The following is a 25,255-nucleotide window of genomic DNA, read 5'->3' as shown; positions in this document are numbered from 1 at the left end:
GGTTTAAGACGATATTAAAATTATCGGACGATAATTTTAATCGTCCTAAAACGATTCACATCCCTAATGTATTGTGCTGTTTCAGTCCAGGAAAATTGATCCTAAGAAATAGTACTCTTGGTACTTATCTTTAAATCCACTTGTAATGAGGGTTATTGCCATCCGACATCGCGAGGTTTCGGGGTAAGAAACCCCTTCTTCAAGGACTCAGCATTAGGTGAAATAAACAGTGGATGTAAAGTTTACACAAGGCGATGGAGGTTGCTATCGCTGAGAAACGTGGAAAAATGTCTCCTTGAGATTTGAAGTGCCGAACAGGCTACCGGCATTGCGCGAAGCAACCAATATGCCAACAGCAATTAGCCAAACAATAAAACCAGCTTATTATCAGAGGCAACAAAATGTCATAAATGTTATCCTTCACTGAAAAAAAGATAACAGAGAACGTTAATAGTGAAAACTTCATTGTCCCTCGGTCTCTCTAACTGCAAGCAGTGTTGCCTAGAGCCTCTCTCTAATTAAGAGACTGGAAGCACTCGCCTTGGGCAGCTGAAACTAGAGAGCTGGTAAAACCTGGCCTGAATCACAGGCGAAAGTAATAATGTTCTGCTCCCAGCACCATTACTGTAAGGACATACCATTAAGAACTACAAAAACACCCTTCTAGTTTGCCACTATACATACTGTGAAAATATCAAAACCTACACTGCTTTTTAGCATTGCCTGAAGCAGCATTAAACTTTGTATAACCCCTCTTTCTTCACAAGTATTGATTATCCACTTCTAATGTATGACACATGTGCCCTGGAGGAGCTATATGTATGCTTCTCAGATAGAGTCTCTGTTTTCACTTAGCTGGCTCTATTAGGTGTTTTTTTTTTATCATGACCTGAATATATGTCTGCCTTGGGTATCCCTCGGGCTATTAGTGTTCTTATGGATATTTTATTGTCTGAACTACGGAATCTACCTATATAGTCTGAGTTTTGTAATTATTGATTAATTTGCTATGGTGCTAATCAGGTACCATGAGATGCCTTACTGAGACTTGACAGATAACTTCATGGATCATGAGAAAAGTATATATATAAAATTCATTTTCTGGAAAGAAAAGTTCTATGAAACCAGGTATAGCTGCTATATTTGCCCCGTGTTTTTCTTTTCTTGGGAGATGGAAGCACACCCACTTGGAATGAAAACTCTATTGCAGGGCCACAGGCCAGAACGGGCCTGATGTTATCAGTTATTAGGCCCACAAAACGTTTTAAATTTTTCATTCTGTCCAACCCCCAACACTGTATGCGACTTCATAACCCTGTGCGTCATCACATGCATGATGTCTGCTATAACAGCGGCAGTCGGGGCCTTTTTTGATCATGCAGTGGTCCTCTGTTGAGGGAGGGAGGCAAAATCAAGAGGCAGGCTAATGAAATTTAAGGAAAATGATCAGAATCTGAAGAGAATCATTCTTTTTTCCTTTATTTCTCCATCCTCATGTTCATTAGCCCACGACTGTTTGGTAAAGAAATGCACAACAGTGGAAAGTCAGTCTGGTGCTGCTGGATGTCTAGCTCAGGAATCTTCTTAATCTGATGATGAGTAAAATCTTTCTGGTTTTCATTACTTTCTCTGCTTTATTTCTCTCACTATATCTTGGGATATTATTAACTGCTCAGTAGTCCATGTCTCAGTGCTTTGAGGTATAGATTAGGGATGTGAATTTGTTTAAAATTAATGAGTAAACTAAATAAATAAAATGGGTAAACTTTTCATTTGTGGACCCCCCAAAACAAATGGAGGGTGCCCATGAATTTGAATGAAAAATGTAATCTCATTTGTTTTTATTTCCCATTCAAGTCTATGGCACATTCAGGTCTATGGCTGTGCACTGTTGAACAAACAAACAACTGGTAACTAGAGCAAACAATTCTTGCTTGTGTGACATCACACCCTTCAAGAAGCTGAGGCAGGACAAATTGTCAAGAAGATCAGATGGAGGACAAATCACGGTGAAACATCTTTTTAATTAGCCTATAGCTGCCATCTTGATCAAGTGATACTGAAGTCTTCCCACTGAAATGTTTGAGCATGTGCAAGAAACTCATTATTTCCTCTCTAGAAATTGGAAGAGAAGGATCTATTTTTGAGAACCTATCTTAGAGTTGAAAAAACGTTTTAAAAAGTTGGCTCAATTTTTCATAATTAATAAGGTCATGTTTTCATGCTTTAAATATTTGAAAGAGAAATCCTCATATATATATTTGAAAGAATTGCAATTAAAATTTTTAAGGATGGCATATGTATTAACTCTATCCATTGCCTATAATGCTAAAATCATAAATACAGAACATTGTAGGAAATGTAAATTGGCAATGGGGTCTTTTTTTTTGCTATGTCCCTCTATATAACAGTTTTGGACCAAGATAATAGGTTATAATAGTAGGATACTTTATTATACTTGTCCTTCTACACCAGAGTTTGTCTTATTTGAATGTGTACTGGATAGTTGCTTTAAATCTAAGAAAAGCTTTTATTTTAGGGGAAAAAATCTATCCTGCTGAACTGGCAAGAAGAGACAGTACCCTACTATTGGCAGGGATGAAATTCCTTACATGACTTGGCACATATGGAATGTTTGGCTTCTAAAGCTAGATTTGCGAGTAAAAAATGTTTCTTTTCTATATAGGAAGAATATTTACAAAGTTTGCATGGGCCAGGAGTCAAATTGTAAATTGATAGGGCTTTTGGATGATTAATGTCTGAAGTATAAAAGTGGTTTATCAACTAGTTTACTATATAAAAGCAGTTGCCCTAATTAAGGACTGAAGGAGAAGAGGGGGAAATTACTTTTTGAATTCTGAATAAAAGTGTGGTGCCTTTGGGAAATGGGAGGAAGGGGGTTACACCAGAGAGGGTACATCATCTTTCACAGATTGTAAATCATGGCACCTTATTGTACCTAAGAGCCAAGGCATTGATGTGAGACAGCGTATGTAGTGTACCAGAAGAGCTGTGAGTTTACAATTGGAGATGGGACTGCATTTCAACAGGGGAAAAAAGGGACAATAAGATTATTAATCAATTCAATGTGTGAGTTCCGCATGGTGTCAGGCTAGACTCTGGACACACAAACACAGATTTGAATATTTTATTAAACAGTTTGAATGACCATCAGAGGTGGCGGTAGTGAGTAGTGGTGTAGTGCCCGGCTGGGCGCATCTCACACAGAAAGCTGGAACAGCGGATCCTCTGCAAGGCAGTGCTGTACTGGAAAGAGACTGAGAGTTATGAGCACATAATAAGAATAACATTCAGAGTCCCAAGGTAGAAATAGGAGAAGTTCTGAGGCAGGGAGAGCAGGCCCTCGAGGAGCGAGTATCTGATCCCTTAGAGCAGAGAGTAGCATTGTACTCACTTAGCAGTAACAGAGATTCCACTAGACGAGAGGTCTGGCACTGGAGCAGAGAGCAGGCCCTCGAGGAGTGAGTACCTGCTTCCAGTGAAGCAGTAGTGTGGAAAGAGATGGTTTCTGTACTCACTGATGGTAACTGTAAGTTAGTTCTTCCAAGTAGAAGGGTAGAGGCTGCAGGCAGTGACACAGGGAACATGGGCCCTCGAGGAGTGAGTACCAGTTTCCTGATAGCACCTGAAAGAAGCAAAGAGGCCTCCGAGGAGCAGGTACCCCATTAGAGACCCCAAAGGGTAGTAAGAGTTCCAGATAGCGCTGGAGTGGCAGAGTAGCTTAGGAACGGAGAGTGAATTCCATCCGTAAGAATCCAGTTGCTAACTCAACGAGCTAACAAATACTGTAGGCAGATATACCCGGAAGTCGTGACGTCAGAACAGGGGGATGCCCCTGAGGTTCACGCCATTCTAGAGTCAAAGATGAGGGTAGTGTGCATGCGTTCGCCCTAGAGTTACCCTGAAGGAGAATGGTGGGAGGCAGCACCAAAGCATCTCTGGGGACGCTGGAGAGAATGGCAAGCAGACGTCGAGGCGGCCATCAAACCAAGGTGAGTGGGAGGAGCTAAAAGTAGAGAGAGGTAGGCGGGGCGAAGCCATCGAAGACCAATGGATGCAACACGTTTTTCTTCTTTTCCCCCTGCCGTGAGCAATGATGTATCAACAGTATGAAGGCTTATTTGTTAAGGGTAGTAACCACCACACCAGCAAGTTACCCCACATGCCTCTTACTTCATTCCCCTCCCCCTTACCTTTAGGGATCCACAGTGTTTATCTCATTCCCATTCACCATTTTTGTCTTTCACCATTTTTGTCTTCACCACCTCCTCCAGAAGGGCATTCCAGGTACCCACTAACCTCTCTGTGAAGAAATATTTCCTGACATTGATTCTGAGTTGTCTTCCCCGGAGTTTCATTTCATGACTCCTAGTTCTATCAGTTTCTTTCCATTGAAAAAGGTTTGTTGTTGATTGTGAACCATTAAAACCTTTCAAGTATCTGAAGGTCTGTATCACATCTCATCTGCTTCTCCTCTCCTCCAGGGTATACATATTTAGTTCTTTTAACCTCTCTTCATAAGGCATTTGATGGAGACCCCCCATCATTTTGGACACCCTTCTCTAGACCACCTCCATCTTGTCTCTGTTCCTTTTGAAATATGGTCTCCAGAACTGAACACAGTACTCCAAATGAGGCCTCACCAAGGACCTGTACAAGGGGATTATCACTTCCTTTTTCTTACTAGATATTCTTCTCTCTATGCTGCCCAGCATTCTTCTAGCTTTACCTATCACCTTATCACATTGCTTCGCCATCTTTAGATCGCAAGATAATATCACTTCAAGGTCTCTCTCCTGTTCCGTGCACAGTAGCGCTTTGACCATTCTTCAAGCTTCCGTAAATCACATTTCATTCTCTCAATTCATTCTGACGTGTCCACTCTGTTACAGATCTTAGTATTATCTGCAAATAGACAAACTTTACCTTCTATCCCTTCTGCAATGTTTCTCACAAAGAAGTTGAACAGAGCCGGTCCCAACATTGTAGAATGAAGCTTTAACGATGGATTTAGTATGAATTGATATATTCCGTTTGGGGTCTAGTATAATACCAAGATTATGAACCTGTTTAGAAATGTTAATAGATTTATTGTATAGGAGAATAGAGTTAGGAGTATTTTAAAATTGGGGGTGTCCTAAAATCATTATTCAGTTTATGTCAGATTTAGAGTGAGTTTATTGTGGGATAACCATTTTTGACTGAAGATAAAGAGTTCGATGAATTGTAAGGTGGAATTCCAGGCATGCCAGGTCGGAAAATAGAATTGTATATCGTTGGCATACAGATGGTAGGAAACACCAAAGGTTAAGGGAAGTTGGCAGATGGGCGTGAGATAAATATCAAATAGCACAGGTGAAAGAGAGGAGCCTTGTGGGACTCCTGTTTTTAGTGGAACTTGGGATGGACTTGTATGGTTTATAAAGATTTGTTGGAATATGTGTGTAAGGTATGATTGGAACCGAGTGGACTGTCCCAGAGAAACCTATATTGGAAAGCCGAGAAAGTAGTATTCATGGTTTATTGTATCAAATGCTGCAGAAAGGTCTATAAAAATAGAAACATATGAAGTCCCTTCATCGAAGCCACAATGAATTATGTCAGTGCTGGAAGACAGAAGCATTTCAGTACTGTGGTTAAGAACATAAGAACATGCCATGCTGGGTCAGACCAAGGGTCCATCAAGCTCAGCATCCTGTTTCCAACAGTGGCCAATCCAGGCCATAAGAACCTGGCAAGTACCCAAAAACTAAGACTATTCCATGTTACTGTTGGATGTGAAACCAAATTGGTATTGATCTAACAATGACTGCTTATCTAGAAAGGTTGTGAGCTGTTTTAGCACAACTGATTCAATAATTTTGATTAGGAATGGTAGACAGGTGATTGGATGGAAATCACAGAAATCTGAATCCTCTCACGCATATGGTCTCCTTGACACTCCCTCTCACACAAGCTATACAAATTATTGCTATAAATAGAGGGGATGCTGGGTATAAAGACTGGTCAAGGGAAAAAGATGAGGGGAGGGGGAATCACTGCACTATGTGTGTGTGTGTGTGTGTGTGTGCACACCACCAACTTGCTAAAGTGGTTTTGGCTTCCCTTAATTTTTTACACAACACAATTTTTTAACTAACTGTTGGATACAGCAGCCAGAAGCAGGAGAGACAACAGAAAACACAGTCAGTGTGAAGTGACTGACAGCCTGAGGAAGGCGACCAGATCAAGGCTATAACTGCCTGTCACAAAGAGGCAGCAGCAAAGCTATGGTGGGCCTGTGGGTAATCAGAGTTCTGCCAACCATGGGGGATGGGATAGGAGTTCTGAGACTGAGACAGCTGAGGGACAGTAGTGGGAGGGAGAGAGAGAGAGTGGCAGAAAGGCAACTTTACCTAGAAACTGGAGTCAGAGAGGAGAGCTACAGCAGCAGACAAAGTGTGAGCAAAGGTTGGATGGGAAGGCTCAGGCAGATAACAGGTGGCGAAGGCATCATGGCATGTGTCTGGATGCCAGTTCGGGGATGGATCCCTGGCCAAGTGTAATGATGCTGTCTACCTAGGTAGGCAAAACATGAGGCACCTCATGGCAGGTAGGCTTTGTAGATCACTGGTGTCTGATTGAGTTATCAAGGATGGAGGATCTGTCAGTCAATGAGTAACTCAGGTGACCTCTAAGCTGAGAGAGGGGAACATGCTTGGAACAGGCTAATTGAAGTTCAAATTGGAACAAACACTCAAAGCAAGCAACATGCTTCTCTCTCTTCTGCAACTGTGCCAACCGTGAAAAACAAAATAGCAGGCAGCTGATTGGTGCTGCACAGCCACCGCTGATTGTCCAGTAGATAGAGACCAACCCTTGCTCTACTGGGTTTTTCAGTGTTTGGTTACAGCTGTAACCGGACACTGTACAAGAGGCTACAAAACTGGGCTATCCAGTCCAAAACTGGGCAGCTGGTCGCCCTTGCAGTGGCACTGCTTACTTTCTCTGTCCACTGGGGGGGAGGGGGGGGGGGGAGTAAGAATGGAGCAGAGATTGAAGCAGTGATAGTTATTTTTTTTTGTCTTTTAGTGCCTGCCTGACATAGTACAGTTCAGTACACAATGAGGTTAGCAGAGGCATTGAAGTGAAGAAGGTTCTCGATGGGCAGAAAGCCTTCTTGGTTCTGTTTAAAGGAGTCAGTTAGTGCACACACACGCATACACTGTATTTATGTGTGAATGTGACAGGCATTCTTGCACATTAGATTGGTACTGTGAGTGGGGTACAGTATCAATACATTAAGAGGTCCATATTCAGCAACTTATCTTTCTAAATTTAGTCAGATAAGTTGCAGAATATGGCTAAATTCCAGCCAGATATCTAGTTATCTAAATTTTACCCATATAATGTTATCCGGCTAGAATTTAGCCGGTTAAGTTGGGGGCATTCCAGGGGCAAGCAGCAGGCATTTTGGGGAGGAGGGGAGTTAGCTGTATAAATTATCTGGCTAACTCTAGTCATGATGATGACCTGTCTTAAAGTTAGCCAGATAAACTTATCCGGCTAACTTTAAGATAGCCAGGTATATTCAGGGGTACGACTGCTACCCCTGAATATACCATGATAGTCAGCCAGATAAGTTTATCCAACTAATTGGCCGAGCCACAAAGTGGCTGAAAATCGACCTCTAAATTCCTTTGTGAAATCAAAACCCCTAGCAGGCACTTCAGATCTCCCCGTGCCACTTTGAGGAAAAGGCAGAGCAGAGAATGGCAGGGGCAGAGGATTTGCTTCAGAGAAAGTCCAACCTAGTGTTAGCAGCAGCAGGAAATAAAGGCGGTCCTGCACATAAATTAAAAATATATATTTTTTTTTTTACTGCAGAATGGCAGGAGTAAAATCCAGCTCAAGGCAGAAGAGATTGAAATTTGAAGAACTTTTGCCACCACTGCCTGTTCCTCTCCCTCTTGTTTTAGAGCAGATGGAAAAGGTAAGAGAGCCATCCAATATGACTCTAGCTTGCAGCCAAACAAAACCCTGAAGATGTTAGGTGGTACAGGCTAAATTTAGCACAGATCTGAATAGAAATAGATATTAGATGCAAATTAGGCTTTATAATGTATGCACAAAATAGCATGCCTTGCTCTGCTCTATGTATTATTTTGCATGCTTTCACTAAGGCTTAAAACTTTCCATCTGGAGCAGGTGTTAATTTTGTATTTATTTATTTTGATTTATAAAACCCTCTTTCTAAAAAGCTCAAGGCAGTGAACAATCTAAAAAAAAAAAAATAGTGTTCATGCTATTTAAAGAGTAAAGGTACAAGGATGCCCTGTGAGTTACAGATGGTGAAGAAATACAAGAGCTGACACTATAAAAATTTACAAAAGAAAGACACCAGCTAATATTTTAGTTCTTCCAACATAAAAATCACATTTATTGACACAATGAAAATTCTTTTTTTTAAAACAAAAGTGTAACATAAAACATGTAAAAAATGTTTTCAAACATTGTTGTATATTAGGATGTGCAGACCAATATTTTCATTTCAGTTCATATTTTTATTTTGAAGTTTGTTTTAGGGTGGTTTCTGTTCATTTAATGCTTATTTCAGTTTAGTTACTTTATTGAACCAAAATAAAAATTAAAAACAAAATGTAAAAAGGAAACAAAACAATGCCACTTCTTGAAGTCCTAGAATGTGCTGGGACCTAACAGGGCTTCTCTGCCCCCTCTTGCATCCCCACCAATAAGCAGGGGCAGAGACCTATACAGCTGGGTTCAGTCAGCCCAGCCAGGGTCACATCAGGTCTTTGTGACATCACCCAACCCCCACAAATAAGCTGGGATAGAGACTTCATGCCCCCTGTAGGGGTCTGCATCAAACAAAGGGGCAAGAGAGATTCCTAGTCACTCCTGAATCACTGATGTCCCTTGAAAAATGGTAATAACACCCTATAGGTAGCATTTTTAAAAGGATTCAAGTAAAGAAGGAACAACAATTAGGGTTCACTGGTCCCAGACCCACCTATTTACAACAAGGGATTAGAAGGTGACAAGGGAGGAGCTCCAGCTAGGTTTGGCTCAAGATAGCAAGGTAGGCCTCAGCCCAGGCTTATTGGCAGGCAGGCTAAGTGGGATAACCTGGGAGGCCCTTGGTGATCATAGGACCTGATTCAACAACAGTGGGACCCAGGAAGGACCCTTTTAATTTTGTTAATTTGGAGGGTTATGGGAACATCATGTCAATGCATTCCAGCAGCACAAGAAAGGACTATAGAGCTGTGAGCTATTTATTGCACCCCTAATACAAAGACAATACATTTCTGGCCAGAAACTAAGGCCTGAATTTTCCATTCCCGCAGAGAATGGTGAATCCAGCAGTAATGGGGGGCGAGGGGCGAAGGGGGGGGGCCTGTGAAAGCCGGCAGTGATCGCACCACTGCGGTGTTATTGCTGCCTGCTTTCGCACCCAATAGCACCACCGTGAAAGGTGGTGCTATTGGGCGAGCTACTGGTGACGATAACAGTCCTTACCTTATCACTGCCAGTGAAGATAACACCGCATCTGCCTCCTCACTGTCCCGACTCCTCCCCTGGTTGCCCCGACTCCACCCCAGCAAGCTATCGCACGTGAAAAGTCCCTTTTCATGAGCGATAGGCTTAGAAAATGACCCCCTAAGAGAAGCACAGACTGAAAATACACACAAAAATACTAAGGGACACAGATTTTCATTTTATTAAAATTTATTAATCGCCTAACACAAACAGGCCTAGGCGATATACAATAAAAAAATACATAATATGAAATATCATACATACAGTCAACCACACATTTGACAAACAAAAATACCTTTAGTTTCATAGAAACTATAATGACTAATACCTTACCTAAAGGTAAACTGAATAACGTTTAGTGCTATATCCCTTATAAATTATATAAATCACATCGGATAAGGGAATCATCTCACTTGTATAGCTCTAGAATATATTAAAGGCACATTGGAGTAGAAACTCTTTCAATAGATGTTTAAATCTTTTTACATTGTCTAAGGGATGGAGTTCAAAGGGAATAAGATTCCACAGAGCTGGTGCAGCAATAGAGAATGAGGTCTCTCTAGTGAAAAAACAAGTGTGCTTGACGCACTGAGGGTATTTCCAAAAGATTCAACTGAGGGGATCTTAAACATCTTACCAGTTTATGAATATGCAGCAATGCGTTTGACCAATATGAAGGGTCTGAATATAGAATATAGAAGTTTGAAAACAATCATGGCAATTTTGAAAACAATACTCTCTGTAACTGATAATCAGTTAAGTTTACATAAAATGGGAGAAATATGCTCAGAGCATTTTGTGTGAGAAATGAGCCTTGCGGCAGAATTGAGCTGTAATTGAATGGGGTGTAATGTAGCCTTAAGTAGTCCAATGTAAAAACTATTACAGTAATCTATATGGTAAAAAATAATCACTCGTACAACTGTAAGAATATCGTGATCAAACAGTAAATGCCGTAATCCTGCAATAAGCCGGAGTTTGAAAAATTAAAGATCTGATCTGTGGTTTAAATGAGAAAGTTGCATCAAGTAAGATACCTAAACTCATAATAGGTTTATCAAGAGAAAAAGAGATATTTTTGATGCAAATAGAATCATAAAGAGGTGCGGAATGGGGACGATGAATCAAAATAATTTTGGTCTTATTGGTATTTAATGACAATTTGTTTTGTTTTAGTGTATCAATACACAGATGAATAGTATCAACTGTTTTCTGCCAAGAATTTTGAACCTTAATGTAGAACTGTATGTCATCAGCGTAGATTTTAAAACCATCAGTAATGATTGCCAAATCATTACTGATGGCAATAGGGGCCAGATATAAATTAAATAGCATTGCTGACAAGGCAGACCCTTGCGGCACCCCAGCTTTTAACAATTGGGGCGAAGATGATTGTTGATTAAATCTGAAACATTGATGATGACCAGTAAGGTAACTATTGAACCAAGAAAGAACTGTACCTGATATACCACATTCACGAAGACGAAATAGGAGAATCTGATGATCGACAGAATCAAATGCAGAAGAAATGTCTAATGAAACCAAGAGGAACTGTCCTCCATCAAGACTACGTTTAATGGAGTCGATCAATGAAATCAGGAGTAATTCAGTACTCAAACCACGACGAAACCCAAATTGATGAGGATTTAAGACTTCATTGTTCTCAAGATGATCTGTGAATTGCTTTAACACAATACCTTCAATAACCTTTGCAATAAGAGGGAGTGAGGAAATAGGTCTATAGTTTGCTAAATTATTAGCTTCTAAATTTTGCTTTTTTAAGAGAGGCTTAACTAGAGCAGTTTTTAAAGCATTAGGCATCACTCCAGCAGATAATGAGGTGTTACTATATATGTAATAGACACTTTCATTAGTTCAAAAATGGCGCTGAAAGTCACAGTAGAAATATTTAATACAGGACAGATCGTATTATTTAGATGTGAAATTATATTTGCAATTTCCTATGAAGAAACTGTCTCAAAATCATACCAAACCACTGACATACACACAGGGGTAGATTTTAAAACGCCCCTGTGCACGCAAGCCTCGGGACGCACGTAAGTCCTAGGGCTTCGCTAGGGGGGGTGTCGGGGGCGTGTTGGGTGGGCGGCGTAACGTTCGGGGCGTTCCGGGGGCATGTCGGGGGGCGTGGTGCCAGCCCGGGGGTGTTCTGGGGCATGGCTAAGGCCTTCGGAACAGCCCCCGGGTCAAGAGATGGCGCACCAGCAGCCCGCTGGTGCACGTGAGTTACACCTGCCAGAGGCAGGTGTAACTTTTACAATAGCGGTAAGGGGAGTTTAGATAGGGCCAGGGGGGGGGGGGGGGGTTAGGTAGGGGAAGGGAGGGGAAGGTGCGGGGGGGTGGAAGGAAAGTTCCCTCCGAGGCCGCTCCAATTTTGGAGCGGCCTCGGAGGGAACGGGCAGCGCGGGCAGGGCTCGGCGCGCGCAAGTTGCACAAATGTGCACCCCCTTGCATGCGACGACCCCAGATTTTATAAGATATGCACGGCTACACGTGTATCTTATAAATTAAAGTCACCTAATAAAATCATGTTACTCAAGTTGGTTGAAAATAATAATAGTTGCTCAAACTATTGTAACACCTTAGGTGGACAACAAACTATTGTAACACCTTAGGTGGACAATAAACAAGACAAATAGAGAAATTCGAAGAATAAACAAGTAATAGTTCCTGGTTCGATGCTCCACTGAGATTTTGAGATTTCAGATTCAGAGATTCTTTAAAAATAATAAGTAATCCTCCTCCCCTTCCCTTCTCTTCACAGAAAGTGGTGCACAGAATGAGGCACAAGGAAAGTCTGACAGAAATTTAGGGGTAGATTTTATAAATTTGCGCAAACAAGAGTACGCGGGATTTCAATAGATACGTGCGTATCCATTAAAATCCTAAATACATATCCATTAATATCCAGGGTCGGCGCGGACAAGGCTGCCTAAAATCGGCAGCCTGCACACACCGAGCCATGCAGCCTGCCTCCGTTCCCTCCGAGGCCCTCTGAAATCGGAACGGCCTTGGAGGGAACTTTCCTTCAGCCTCCCCCCACCTTCCCCTCCCTTCCTCTACCTACCCCCCCCCGGCCCTATCTAACCCCCCCCTACCTTTGTTGTACAAGTTACGCCTGCTCAAAGCAGGCGTAACTTGTGCACGTTGGGCCGGCCGCTGGTGCGTCAGGGTCCGGTCCGGGGGCTGGTCTGGAGACCGCGGCCACACCCCTGGAACGCCCCCGATGAAGCGCCAGCCACAACACGCCCCCCAACACGCCCCCCCCCCCCGGAATGCCCCCGATGACTCGCCGGCCGCGACACGCCCCCCCCCCGACACGTCCCCTGGAACGCCCCCCCAGGAAAGCCCCGGGACTTACGCACAACCCAGGGCTTGCGCGCACCGCCGAGCCTACTCAACATAGGCTTGGCGCGTGCACTGGGAGTTTGGGTCAGGTTTTCGGGGGGTACGCGCATATCTTACACGCGTACCCCTTTGAAAATCTGGCCCTTAGTGTTCTCACCTCTTGAGTATTGAAGATAATCTATTTTTACCTGGTGATTTTCTAAGGACTGAAACTTGTAAAAAACAGAGTGAAAATATTTTCAGAAAAGAATTATATTCTTGTTGTAAGAAATTTGCACCAAAAGTTTGTTTGATTATTTGAACTGAAACTTACCTAACTTTTTGTTGTTGGTGAATCCTTGTATCTGCAAGGTAAAAGAAAAAAAAAAAAGTTAATATTTGAAGTTATTTGAAAAACCTGGAAAGAGAAAAGCAATTAAGTAGTTAATAGTGAAAGTTAAAGTTACCTGTTGAATAACTCCATGGAAGTTATTATTGTATCTCTGAAAGATTTTTAAAGGTAGTTCACTTGTTACCTAAATACATTTTCTTCAATTCATGTTCTTGTTTTAAATACATTCTATTGAATTTGAGTCAAGATATTTATTGCTGTGAATTAACACATTGCATTTCAGGATTTTTATTGCTGATTATTTTTTACTACAACCAAATCTTATGGAACTTACTTCTCTCCCCTACCTGTGGGAAAACCACTTGTATTATTATTTATCACAATGCAGGGAAGAAGTGCTGTTTTATGTGTGAGAGAGAGAGTGTGGGAGAGAGGTTATTTGCTTTCGCCACATGACAGTTCAATAGCTCTCCCTTTCCTGTTCCGCCCTCGGGGATTACAGTATAGTTAGACCAATATACTGCTGATCTATATATTTTTAATCTTCTTGTGTATTTAGTATATTTATTTTTCTGCCTCACCATTAATGCATGAGGGAACTTATTTATAACCAGGGACCGCTTCACCATCTGTCTGTCTACTTGTAATTAACTATGAACTGCCAAAAGGTACTAATAAAACTAGACACTGGCTGGGGAAGGAGGAAGGTTATATTTGCTTGTTCTCTTCCAAGGTGAAAACAACTTATGTTTGGACGATCTCTTTCATCTCATGTTTTTTTTTTAATATATATTTCTGAAATACTACATCATGTTACTTTACTGCTTCTGTATTAATCAGATATTTTTTTTTCTATTTAGTACTGGAGGCGCCTACATTCAGAAGAGAAAAATCTAGAGTCTGCAGGTATTCACCAACCTTTACAAATAAAAATAATCACATTATTTGTTAAAAAAAAAAGACAGCAAAGAGACTCTGTGTATCTTGGGACAAGCAAACCTTCTTTAATATGTTATTAGGATAGCCCCTTTTGTAATAAACCTTATCAGCTTCATTACAAAAATATGATATGCATGAGCCCATTATCTCTTTTACCATAAGCAAAGTCACTCTTGTTATCACTGACATCAGGAAATGGGCAAAGAAAATACACCGAGCATGTTCTTAGTATGAGTTCAGCACTCACTAAAGACAAAAAGCAAAAAATTTGCCCACAGTTTCAGTGCCTTTTCACAGCCTCATTATTAAATGCTCATAACCACTTATGTGGTCCTTCTTCATGATAATATTTGTAAGGAAGTAACTATTTTATACAGGAGTTAACAAAGTACACATTGAAATTGAAAAAAACAAACAAACACAGTAATCATGTATATTGTATACACTGCATTGTCCTCCTTAGCAGTAGCATCACATATTCACTGCAGTGTGCTATTCCTTTCACAAACAGCACACTGTTGATTTAAAAAAGACAGAGCATCATTCTTCACTACACCCCTGATAACTATATACTACTCATTAGGAATTGCATTTGTTTTAAATGAATGCTTAAATTGCAATGAATGACACCATTTTTTGTTTTCTTCTAATGAAATGAACCGAAAATGGCCTCGTGAAAATACCCAAAATTTTAAGGTATTTTCATTTTCATGCTAAAAGAAAATATGAGCCTTCTGGAAGCCCTCTAATTCCTCTCTCAACCAGCAAAGAGATGTCCAGGGCCTGTGCCTACTCAGCTGGGCGCTCCTGGTCCCAGCCAGGACCTCTGACCCACTAATGGCCACAGAAATCTAGTCTAGGGTCCAAGCATATCCGGGCCTCTCTGGCCTAAACTCCTACTCCCTTTAACATTTTCAAACATCTAGGGCCTTATATAGCTCCAGCTTACCCCATCTGTAGCCCTTTCGAGGCATAATGACAGGAGTAAAGCCCACTCACTTCTACTCTCAATCTCAGTGCCTTAAAAATGATATCAAAGTGATATCATTTTAACATCCATCTCAGGAACAGTCAGTGCCATTTTCTTGTATGGCTGCACAAGAAAATGGTGCTGGCCATCCCTGAGATGACTGCCAAAGTATTTGCCATTCTGTAGACACCATGTTTAAAGTACCGAGAGTGAGGGCAGGAGAGGGCGGGCATCATTCCTATCCTTCCACTTGTCGGGGCTATGGATATTGTAAATGGGTTCAGTTGAAGTCCCTGGTCTCTGGATAATTTTATGTTTAAATATGTTATTAAATTTCAACAGCCAGGTACAAAAACACATGCAAGCATTCAACAAAATTAACAAAGCATACGCGGAGATGCACTGGTTGATTCTTCCCAGTGCCTCCATTTGTGTGTACATGTACCTTGACATTTCAGCCCCTGCAAACTGCTTCCTTATCCTCCATTAAATTGTGTGAGTAAGAATCAGAAAGGCCCAGGGAGACCCAGTTGGACAGGCTTAGATCCTGGGATAGGCTTCTGTGGCCAGGAGTATGGGTGAGATTCTGGACGTTTGATTGCCACGCAGGAGGTGCTAAGAGTGCCTCCAAGAAGCCAGTTATCTGTGTGTGGGGAGACTGACTAATTTGTTTTTGGTTTGGGAAATGAACAAAAAAAAAAAATTTGACAAACCAAAAAACAACCCCCCACCACCAGAAACAAAACGAACTGAAACAAACATTTTAGGATTACATTTCTGTACTATGCAGTACAAGGCAAACCATCCAAAGAATAAAGTTTAAGCAAATATGTAAAGATAGGCTATCAAGATAGGATACCAAAACCATCTTCAGTGTTACCTCTGATTATAGAAAGTTAAAAATTTAACACAGAGTAGAGATTAATCACTAACTCTCATACCTCAGACTTAAAATGGGTAAACATGATCCCCAATTTGCAACCCTTGTATTTCAGTTAGTCTTTATCTAGCTATACATAATTAAGCATGACATAAGAACATAATAAATTCCCAGCTTATTATCCTAACTCTGACAGAGACCAATTAATGGCCCAATTTTAAAAGGGCTACATGCATAAAAACTGGGGGTTATGTGTGTGGCCGAACCTTGTGCACACCGTGCGCATTTTATTTATTTTATTTATTTATTTTATTTATTTAAATTCTTTTGATATACCGATACTCAAGACTAGGGTCTTATCGTACCGGTTTACAGCGAAACAAGGGGTAACCAATTAACTAGAAAGATAAAGTTACAATGAACAGGGATTTAAAGAGTGGGAGAGTTGAGAACAAAAGAATAAGATTAACATAACAAAGTTTAACATAACATGGTTTTAACATAAGGAACGAATGTAGCAAGCTTTGACAATGGCTTAATCTTTAGATCAAAAAACTGCAGGCAAGAATGTGGGAGAAGGTGGGGGGCAGATCTGTGAAAATGAAGTGCAGGACTGTGCTGTTAGTGGGGTGTCCATCAAGGGAAGGCTTGAGTGAACAGCCATGTTTTTAGTTGCTTTCTGAATGAAAAAGGGCATTGTTCCTGCCGAAGTTCCAGGGGAAGAAGATTCAAATGATATGGTCCGGCCGTGGACAAGGTTCGTTTCTGGATGGAGGTGTGACTAGTGGATTTGTTAGGGGGGGCTTGGAGAGTTCCTTTGTATGCCGATCTGATCAGTCTTGTGGAAATGTGAAGTTCGAGTGGTATTTTGAGTTGTAGTGTAGATCGGTGATAGATGTTTTTGTGGATGATGGATAAGGTCTTAAACATTATTCTGTGGCTGATAGGTAACCAGTGTAAGATTTTTAGGATTGGTGTGATGTGGTCCTTGTGACGAGAGTTTGTAAGGATCCTTGCTGCGGCATTTTGAAGCATCTGTAGTGGTTTCGTTGAGGAGGACGGAAGGCCGAGGAGGAGCACATTACAGTAGTCGATCTTTGAAAACAGTATGGCTTGTAGTACTGACCGGTAGTCTTGAAAGTGAAGGAGAGGTCTTAGTTGTTTCAGGACATGAAGCTTATGGAAGCATTCCTTGGTGGTGGTGTTGATGAACTTTTTGAGGTTCATTCTGGTGTCAAGCGTGGCTCCTAGATCTCTCACTTGGTTTACAAATGGTGAGAGTGGGTTGCTGGTAAGGGGGTTGTTGTCGTTAGGAGAGATGAATAGAAGTTCTGTTTTAGATGTGTTAAGAACTAGATTGAGACTTGAGAGAATACTATTGATGGAGCAGAGGCAGTTGTTTCAGAAGTGCAGGGAGCTGGAGGTGGGATCCATGACAGGGATTAAGATCTGTACATCGTCAGCATATACGAAATGAGTTAGGTTGAGGCTCTCTAGATGCTGGCATAAAGATAACAGATAAATATTAAACAGTGTGGGGGATAGCGAGGATCCTTGGGAAACGCCATGGTTGGAGGGGATGGGTTGGGATTCTTTATCATTTATTCTCACCTTGTATTTCCTATTATTGAGGAAGGATTCGAACCATTTGAGCACCAAGCCTGTGATGCTGATTTCCATTAGACGGTTGATGAGAATTGCATGGTTTACTGTGTCAAATGCTGCGGAGATGTTGAGAAGGGCCAGAAGGTAGGACTGGCCTTTGTCTAGGCCCATTAGGATGTTGTCAGTTAAAGATAGTAGGAGCGTTTCCGTGTTTAATTGTTTACGGAAATCGTATTGCGACGGAAAGAGAATGTTGTAATAATCTAAGTAGTTTGTAAGTTGGTTGTTGACTAATTTTTCCATTAGTTTGGCGATAAATGGAAGATTTGCTATGGGGCGAAAGTTTGCAGGGTTGGCTGGATCCAGATTAGGTTTCTTTAGTAAAGGTTTTAGAGAGGCAGTTTTCAGAGAGTCTGGAATGTATCCTTGTGCAAGGGAACAATTTATGATGTCTGCCAGTGGTTTGGTTATGGTGTTTGGGATTGTAAGCAGGAGTTTGGTGGGTATTTGATCAGATGGATGTGATGATGGCTTCATTTTCTTGATTAAAGATTTGATTTCCAGGGCAGATGTGGGTTCAAATGATTCTAGAAGCGGTTTGTGTGTGGATGGGGATAGTTTGTAGATGGGTGGAGGTTGGGTGTTTGAATTAGTCAGTGGTGCCAGTAGGTTGTGGATTTTCTTCTCAAAGAATAGTGCCAGTTCTGTGGATTTGTTTTGGGTTTCTTCTTCTGGGATGACTGGTGGAACAGGTATAGTGAGGGCTGATACATAAGAAAATAGTGTTTATGGATCATACAGGAAGCTATGTATTTTTTTGGCATAGAAATCTCTCTTTGTGCGTAATATGGTGGTCCTGTAGATGCTCATAGTGGTTTTATAATTGGCTAGAAGGGCGGGGGAGGGATCTTTGCGCCAACGTTGCTCTTTGTGTCGTAGGTCTTGTTTGAGCTTTTTCAGTGTTGTAGAGAACCAGGGTTTCTTGTTTGAAAGAGCTGGGTTGATTTCTTTAGAAGTCAAAGGGCAGATTTTGTTTGCTACTGAGAGAGTGATGTTAAGCCATGATGTCATAGCAGTGTCGGCGTTGGTGAGGACCAAATTGGGTAGGTCCTTGGCCAGGTTTGAGCTAAGGTCATCCATTGAACATGGTTTTCTGAACCATATGGTTGATCTGGGAATGCAGGGAGTCTGTTTTCTCTTTATTGATAGTTCGGTAGAGATCAAAGAGTGATCTGACCAGGGGATGGGGGTACAGGTAGGAGGGGTATTGGGCGAGATGGGTTCATTTATGAAAATGAGGTCCAAAGTGTGGCCAGCTTTATGGGTGGGTTTATTTATAATTTGCTTGAAGCCCATGGCTTGGAAAGAGGATAGGAGAGCTTCACAGTTGGGGGTAGGAGATGGGGAGTCAACATGTATGTTGAAGTCCCCTAAGATGATGGCAGGGGCATCTGTGTCGATGTGTTTGGCTATGATTTCGATGAGCGGGGAGGGGTCAGACTCTAGAAGCCCGGGGGGGCGTATATTAGACAGATTTTTAGCATGTTCGATTTGAATAGCCCAATTTCTAGTTTGGTCATTGAGATCAAGGATTGATGTGATATTCTCAATTCTTTTTTTGCAGCTAGCAGTATTCCTCCTCCTCTTTTCTTTTGTCTGGGTAAGGAGAATATGTCGTATAATTGTAGTGGCAATTGGTTAATTAAGGCAGTTTCTGTGTTTTGCAACCATGTTTCAGTGATTGCGCAGATATCAGGTTGAAAGTCCAGGAGGTAGTCATTGAGGATATGTGATTTTTTTGTGAGGGATTGGGAGTTGAGGAGCGTTAGGGTAATTAGTGAGAGGCCCAGGAATTGAGTAAGAGGTGAAGTCATGATAGGGATCAATGATCTCTTTGAGCGTTGATGATTGAGGATCGGTGGTTTATCTCTGCTAAGGAAAGGGTGAGAGATAATGGGGATGAGAAACGCTTGAATCATAGTGATTTTTATAGAGAGGAGTGATCCTGGTGAGGGTGGGAACAAAGCTGATGGGTGCCGGGGGCTGCTTTCTGAGGACTGGGTAGGTGTAGGAGGAAATCTAACGAAATTAAGATGAGTGCTGGAGGTTTCTTGATGAGGTCAGGATGAGTTCTGGAAGCTTCTGGGTGAGGACAAGGTTATTGCTAGAAGAAGTCAGGATGATCTGCGGTGCAGTTGTATTAGGCTAGGTGCTGGAGAGGTTGGATGGGTGCTGGAGTGGCTGGATGAGTGCTGGAGTGGCTGGATGCCCACTGGAGTGGCTGGATGGGTGGCTGGAAGAGTGCTGGGGTGGTTGGATGCACGCTGGAGTGGCTGGATGAGTGGCTGGATGAATGCTGGATGAATGCTGGAGTGGCTGGATGCTCGCTGGAGTGGCTGGATGAGTGGCTGGAAGAGTGCTGGGGTGGTTGGATGCACGCTGGAGTGGCTGGCTGAGTGCTGGAGTGGCTGGATGCACGCTGGAGTGGCTGGATGCATGGCTGGAAAAGTGCTGGGGTGGTTGGATGCACGCTGGCTGGCTGAGTGCTGGAGTGGCTGGATGCATGCTGGAGTGGCTGGATGCACACTGGAGTGGCTGGATGAGAGGCTGGAAGAGTGCTGGGGTGGTTGGATGCACGCTGGAGTGGCTGGCTGAGTGTTGGAGTGGCTGGATGCATGCTGGAGTGGCTGGATGCACACTGGAGTGGCTGGATGAGTGGCTGGAAGAGTGCTGGGGTGGTTGGATGCACGCTGGAGTGGCTGGCTGAGTGCTGGCGTGGCTGGATGCACGCTGGAGTGGCTGGATGAGTGGCTGGAAGAGTGCTGGGGTGGTTGGATGCACGCTGGAGTGGCTGGCTGAGTGCTGGAGTGGCTGGATGCCTGCTGGAGTGGCTGGATGAGTGGCTGGAAGAGTGCTGGGGTGGTTGGATGCACGCTGGAGTGGCTGGCTGAGTGCTGGAGTGGCTGGATGCACGCTGGAGTGGCTGGATGCACGCTGAAGGGAGGGCTGTAGAGGGAAAGCTATGGTACGGTGTGTGTGGGTTTCAAGAAGTGGTCAGAGTAGGAAGTTTCTATTTCTATGTTCTGGTGCACACGAAGGGGCCCACAAAGGGCGGGCCTCTTTGTCGCGCTCCTTAGGCGTGCAACGCCTGGAGCCGTCTCAGCCCTTTAAAGGGCTCTGGGATCCGGTCATGACATCGGGGTTTCCGGGGGAGGGCTTACCGGAAACTTTTAGGATGGGCCCAGCCACGTGCGTAACCCACATTACGGGCAGAAGTGCCAGGCCCTGCAAAAAGGGTGAGCTGGGGGCATGGTCTGGGATGGGAGAAAGTGGCATGGGGGCAGGCCTGGGCAGTACCATTAGCTGCTGTCCCGGGGAAGTTCGCCCCAGCAGCTGGCTGGCGCGCGTAAGATACTACTACTCAAAGGAGCAGGTAAGTTCAAAAATAAAAAAAAACATAGGTTAGTTAGGATTGTTACGCTTGGGCTCCGGACAGGAGTCGTGCACACCACCCAGCAGGGTGGCTCCAGGTGGAGAGAGACAGGAAGCTCGAACAGAGTCAGGTACCAGGCTGGGTCAGGGCAGGCAGCAAGAACCAGAGTCTGGGTTCAGGCTGGGTCAGGGCAGGCGGCAAGTGGCAGTGTCTAAGTACAGGCTGGGTCAGGGCAGGCGGCAAGTGGCAGTGTCAAGTACAGGCTGGGTCAGGGCAGGCGGCAGTCAGCAGTGTCTGGGTCCAGGCTGGGTCAGGGCACGGTAAGCAGGACAAGGCAGGTCAGAAGGCCCGTAGGCCACACACACACACACACGGAAGGCCCGTAGGCCACACACCAATAGCGGGGCAAGGCAGGTCAGAAGGCCCGTAGGCCACACACACACACACGGAAGGCCCGTAGGCCACACACCATAGACGGGGCAAGGCAGGTCAGAAGGCCCGTAGACCACACACACACACACGGAAGGCCCGTAGGCCACACACCATAGACGGGGCAAGGCAGGTCAGAAGGCCCGTAGGCCACACACACACACACGGAAGGCCCGTAGGCCACACACCATAGACGGGGCAAGGCAGGTCAGAAGGCCCGTAGGCCACACACACACACACGGAAGAAGGCCAAAAGGCCGCACAAGGCAAGGCAAAGATAGGCCCGAAGGCCGCGCAAGGCAAGGCAAGGCAAGGATAGGCCCGAAGGCCACGCAAGGCAAGGCAAGGCAAGGATAGGCCCGAAGGCCACGCAAGGCAAGGCAAGGCAGGCTAGAGCAGGGAGCCCAGGTGAGCTCGATGCCGAAGCCCCGAGGCAACTGTCAGGCAGGGTTAAGAGGGCACACCCAGAGCATAGAGTGGACATAGGAGATGGACTGGGCCTGTCAGGAAAGCCAGCCCTAGAGGGACCCCTGGTGGTGAGGCGGTAGCACAGCAGCCACCGCCGTAACAGTACCCCCCCCTCAAGGCCTCCCCCTCCTCCTGGATCCCATCTGTGCAGGAGGTAATCAAGAATACCGGGAGACCACTCCGGGGGTGATGCGGCAGGGTCAACTCCTTCCCGAGGAAATAAGGCAGTCCATAACCCCACCTGGGGTGATAAGGCAGACACAACCCCAACCTGGGGCAGAAAAAGAGTCCATAACCCCTCCTGGGACAAGGCGGCAGGGTTAGACCCCTCCTGGGGTAGCAGAGGCGGTGCAGAGTTCCATAACCCCTCCTGGGGTGACAAGGGGAACACAAACCCCACCTGGGGCAGAGAAATAGTCCGTAACCCTTCTTGAGGCGATAGTAGGACCGGTCCGGACCCTTCCAAGGTCGGCATTAAGACCGGTACAGACCCCTCCAGGGGCGGCAGCTGGGCCAGTACAGCAGGCTCGGATCCTACTCGGGCAATTGTAGCAGGCTCGGACCCCTCTCGGGGCGGTGTAGCAGGCTCGGACCCCTCTCGGGGCGATGAAGCAGGCTCGGACCCCTCTCGGGGCGATGAAGCAGGCTCGGACCCCTCTCGGGGCATTGTAGCAGGCTCGGACCCCTCTCGGGGCGTTGTAGCAGGCTCGGACCCCTCTCGGGGCGATGAAGCAGGCTCGGACCCCTCTCGGGGCATTGTAGCAGGCTCGGACCCCTCTCGGGGCGATGAAGCAGGCTCGGACCCCTCTCGGGGCGTTGTAGCAGGCTCGGACCCCTCTCGGGGCGATGAAGCAGGCTCGGACCCCTCTCGGGGCATTGTAGCAGGCTCGGACCCCTCTCGGGGCGTTGTAGCAGGCTCGGACCCCTCTCGGGGCATTGTAGCAGGCTCGGACCCCTCTCGGGGCGATGAAGCAGGCTCGGACCCCTCTCGGGGCATTGTAGCAGGCTCGGACCCCTCTTGGGGCGATGAAGCAGGCTCGAACCCCTCTCGGGGCATTGTAGCAGGCTCGGACCCCTCTCGGGGCGATGAAGCAGGCTCGGACCCCTCTCGGGGCATTGTAGCAGGCTCGGACCCCTCTCGGGGCGTCAGCAGGACCGGTATGGACCCCTCCAGGGGTGGCAGCAGGACCGGTATGGACCCCTCCAGGGGTGGCAGCAGGACCAGTTCAGCAGACTCCGATGGCTGACTCAGGAAGTCTGTCAGTAGGATTGGTTCGGACCCCTCCGGGGGCGTCAGCAGGACCGGTATGGACCCCTCCAGGGACGGCAGCAGGGCCGGTTCAGACCCCTCCAAGGGCGTTGTAGCAGGTTCGGACCCCTCTGAAGACGGCAGCAGGGCCGGTTCGGCAGGCTCAGATGGCAGAGTTAGAAAGTCTGTCAGCAGGGCTGGTGCGGACCCCTCCGAGGACGGCAGCAGGGCCGGTTCAGCAGACTCAGGCTCTTCTCGGGGTAGTGCAGCAGGTTCAGATGGCAGAGTAGCATGGTTAAAGGTAGGGTGCATGGAAGACACAGATTGTACTGCCGTGGGCTTGATACCTCGAGCCAAAGTCTGATGCTCCTGATTTTGTTTCTGGAGGAGCAGTTTAGAGAAGGCACAGGCAGTTCTAGGACGTCTAGGGAAGGTGCTCGTTAGTGTCCACTTGGCAGCTGTGGGAAGCTGAGCCCTGCTAGAGCTAATCAGCTCTCTCCGTTGTAGAGAAACCTGTTCCCGAGGCTCTAGCACTGGTCTCACAGAAGCCTTCTTGGCCAGGTAAGTCCTGGGTTTTTCTACCCTCAAACTGCCAGCAAAAATGTTTGTTTTAGTTGAGCCAGAAACAGAATACTGGTTAGGAGAGCTGAATGCCTTTTCTAATTGCACAGCTGGTCCTAGAGCAGAACAACAGGGGCAGGGTTTGCCTGGAGGTAACAAACACGGGAGACAGGAGCATTTCCACCACCCTGGTTTAGGAGCCAGACAGTTCAAACACTCCTGATAGACAGAGACATTTTTCTTGTTGCAGTTATTGCATGACCAGTGTTCCTGACCAACAAGTTCACAGGCTAGACAGTTCTGATAGCTAGGATAATTCAAAGTTTGACAGGAACTGCAGGTATAAAACTTTAAAGAAGGAGGCATCTTGAATAGTGAAAAGTTGACTCACCGGCAGGACACAGACTTATCTCTTCCCCTGGAAAATGTGATGGCTTCGGCATACTGTTACGCTTGGGCTCCGGACAGGAGTCGTGCACACCACCCAGCAGGGTGGCTCCAGGTGGAGAGAGACAGGAAGCTCGAACAGAGTCAGGTACCAGGCTGGGTCAGGGCAGGCAGCAAGAACCAGAGTCTGGGTTCAGGCTGGGTCAGGGCAGGCGGCAAGTGGCAGTGTCTAAGTACAGGCTGGGTCAGGGCAGGCGGCAAGTGGCAGTGTCAAGTACAGGCTGGGTCAGGGCAGGCGGCAGTCAGCAGTGTCTGGGTCCAGGCTGGGTCAGGGCACGGTAAGCAGGACAAGGCAGGTCAGAAGGCCCGTAGGCCACACACACACACACACGGAAGGCCCGTAGGCCACACACCAATAGCGGGGCAAGGCAGGTCAGAAGGCCCGTAGGCCACACACACACACACGGAAGGCCCGTAGGCCACACACCATAGACGGGGCAAGGCAGGTCAGAAGGCCCGTAGACCACACACACACACACGGAAGGCCCGTAGGCCACACACCATAGACGGGGCAAGGCAGGTCAGAAGGCCCGTAGGCCACACACACACACACGGAAGGCCCGTAGGCCACACACCATAGACGGGGCAAGGCAGGTCAGAAGGCCCGTAGGCCACACACACACACACGGAAGAAGGCCAAAAGGCCGCACAAGGCAAGGCAAAGATAGGCCCGAAGGCCGCGCAAGGCAAGGCAAGGCAAGGATAGGCCCGAAGGCCACGCAAGGCAAGGCAAGGCAAGGATAGGCCCGAAGGCCACGCAAGGCAAGGCAAGGCAGGCTAGAGCAGGGAGCCCAGGTGAGCTCGATGCCGAAGCCCCGAGGCAACTGTCAGGCAGGGTTAAGAGGGCACACCCAGAGCATAGAGTGGACATAGGAGATGGACTGGGCCTGTCAGGAAAGCCAGCCCTAGAGGGACCCCTGGTGGTGAGGCGGTAGCACAGCAGCCACCGCCGTAACAGGATAGGTATAGGGGTTGGGGAGGAGAGGGGAAGAAGTAAGGAAGGGTAGGGTTAG

This window comes from Rhinatrema bivittatum, chromosome 3 (genome assembly GCF_901001135.1).
Source record: "Rhinatrema bivittatum chromosome 3, aRhiBiv1.1, whole genome shotgun sequence".
Classification (NCBI taxonomy): Eukaryota; Metazoa; Chordata; class Amphibia; order Gymnophiona; family Rhinatrematidae; genus Rhinatrema; species Rhinatrema bivittatum.
This window is presented reverse-complemented; position numbering follows the sequence as displayed.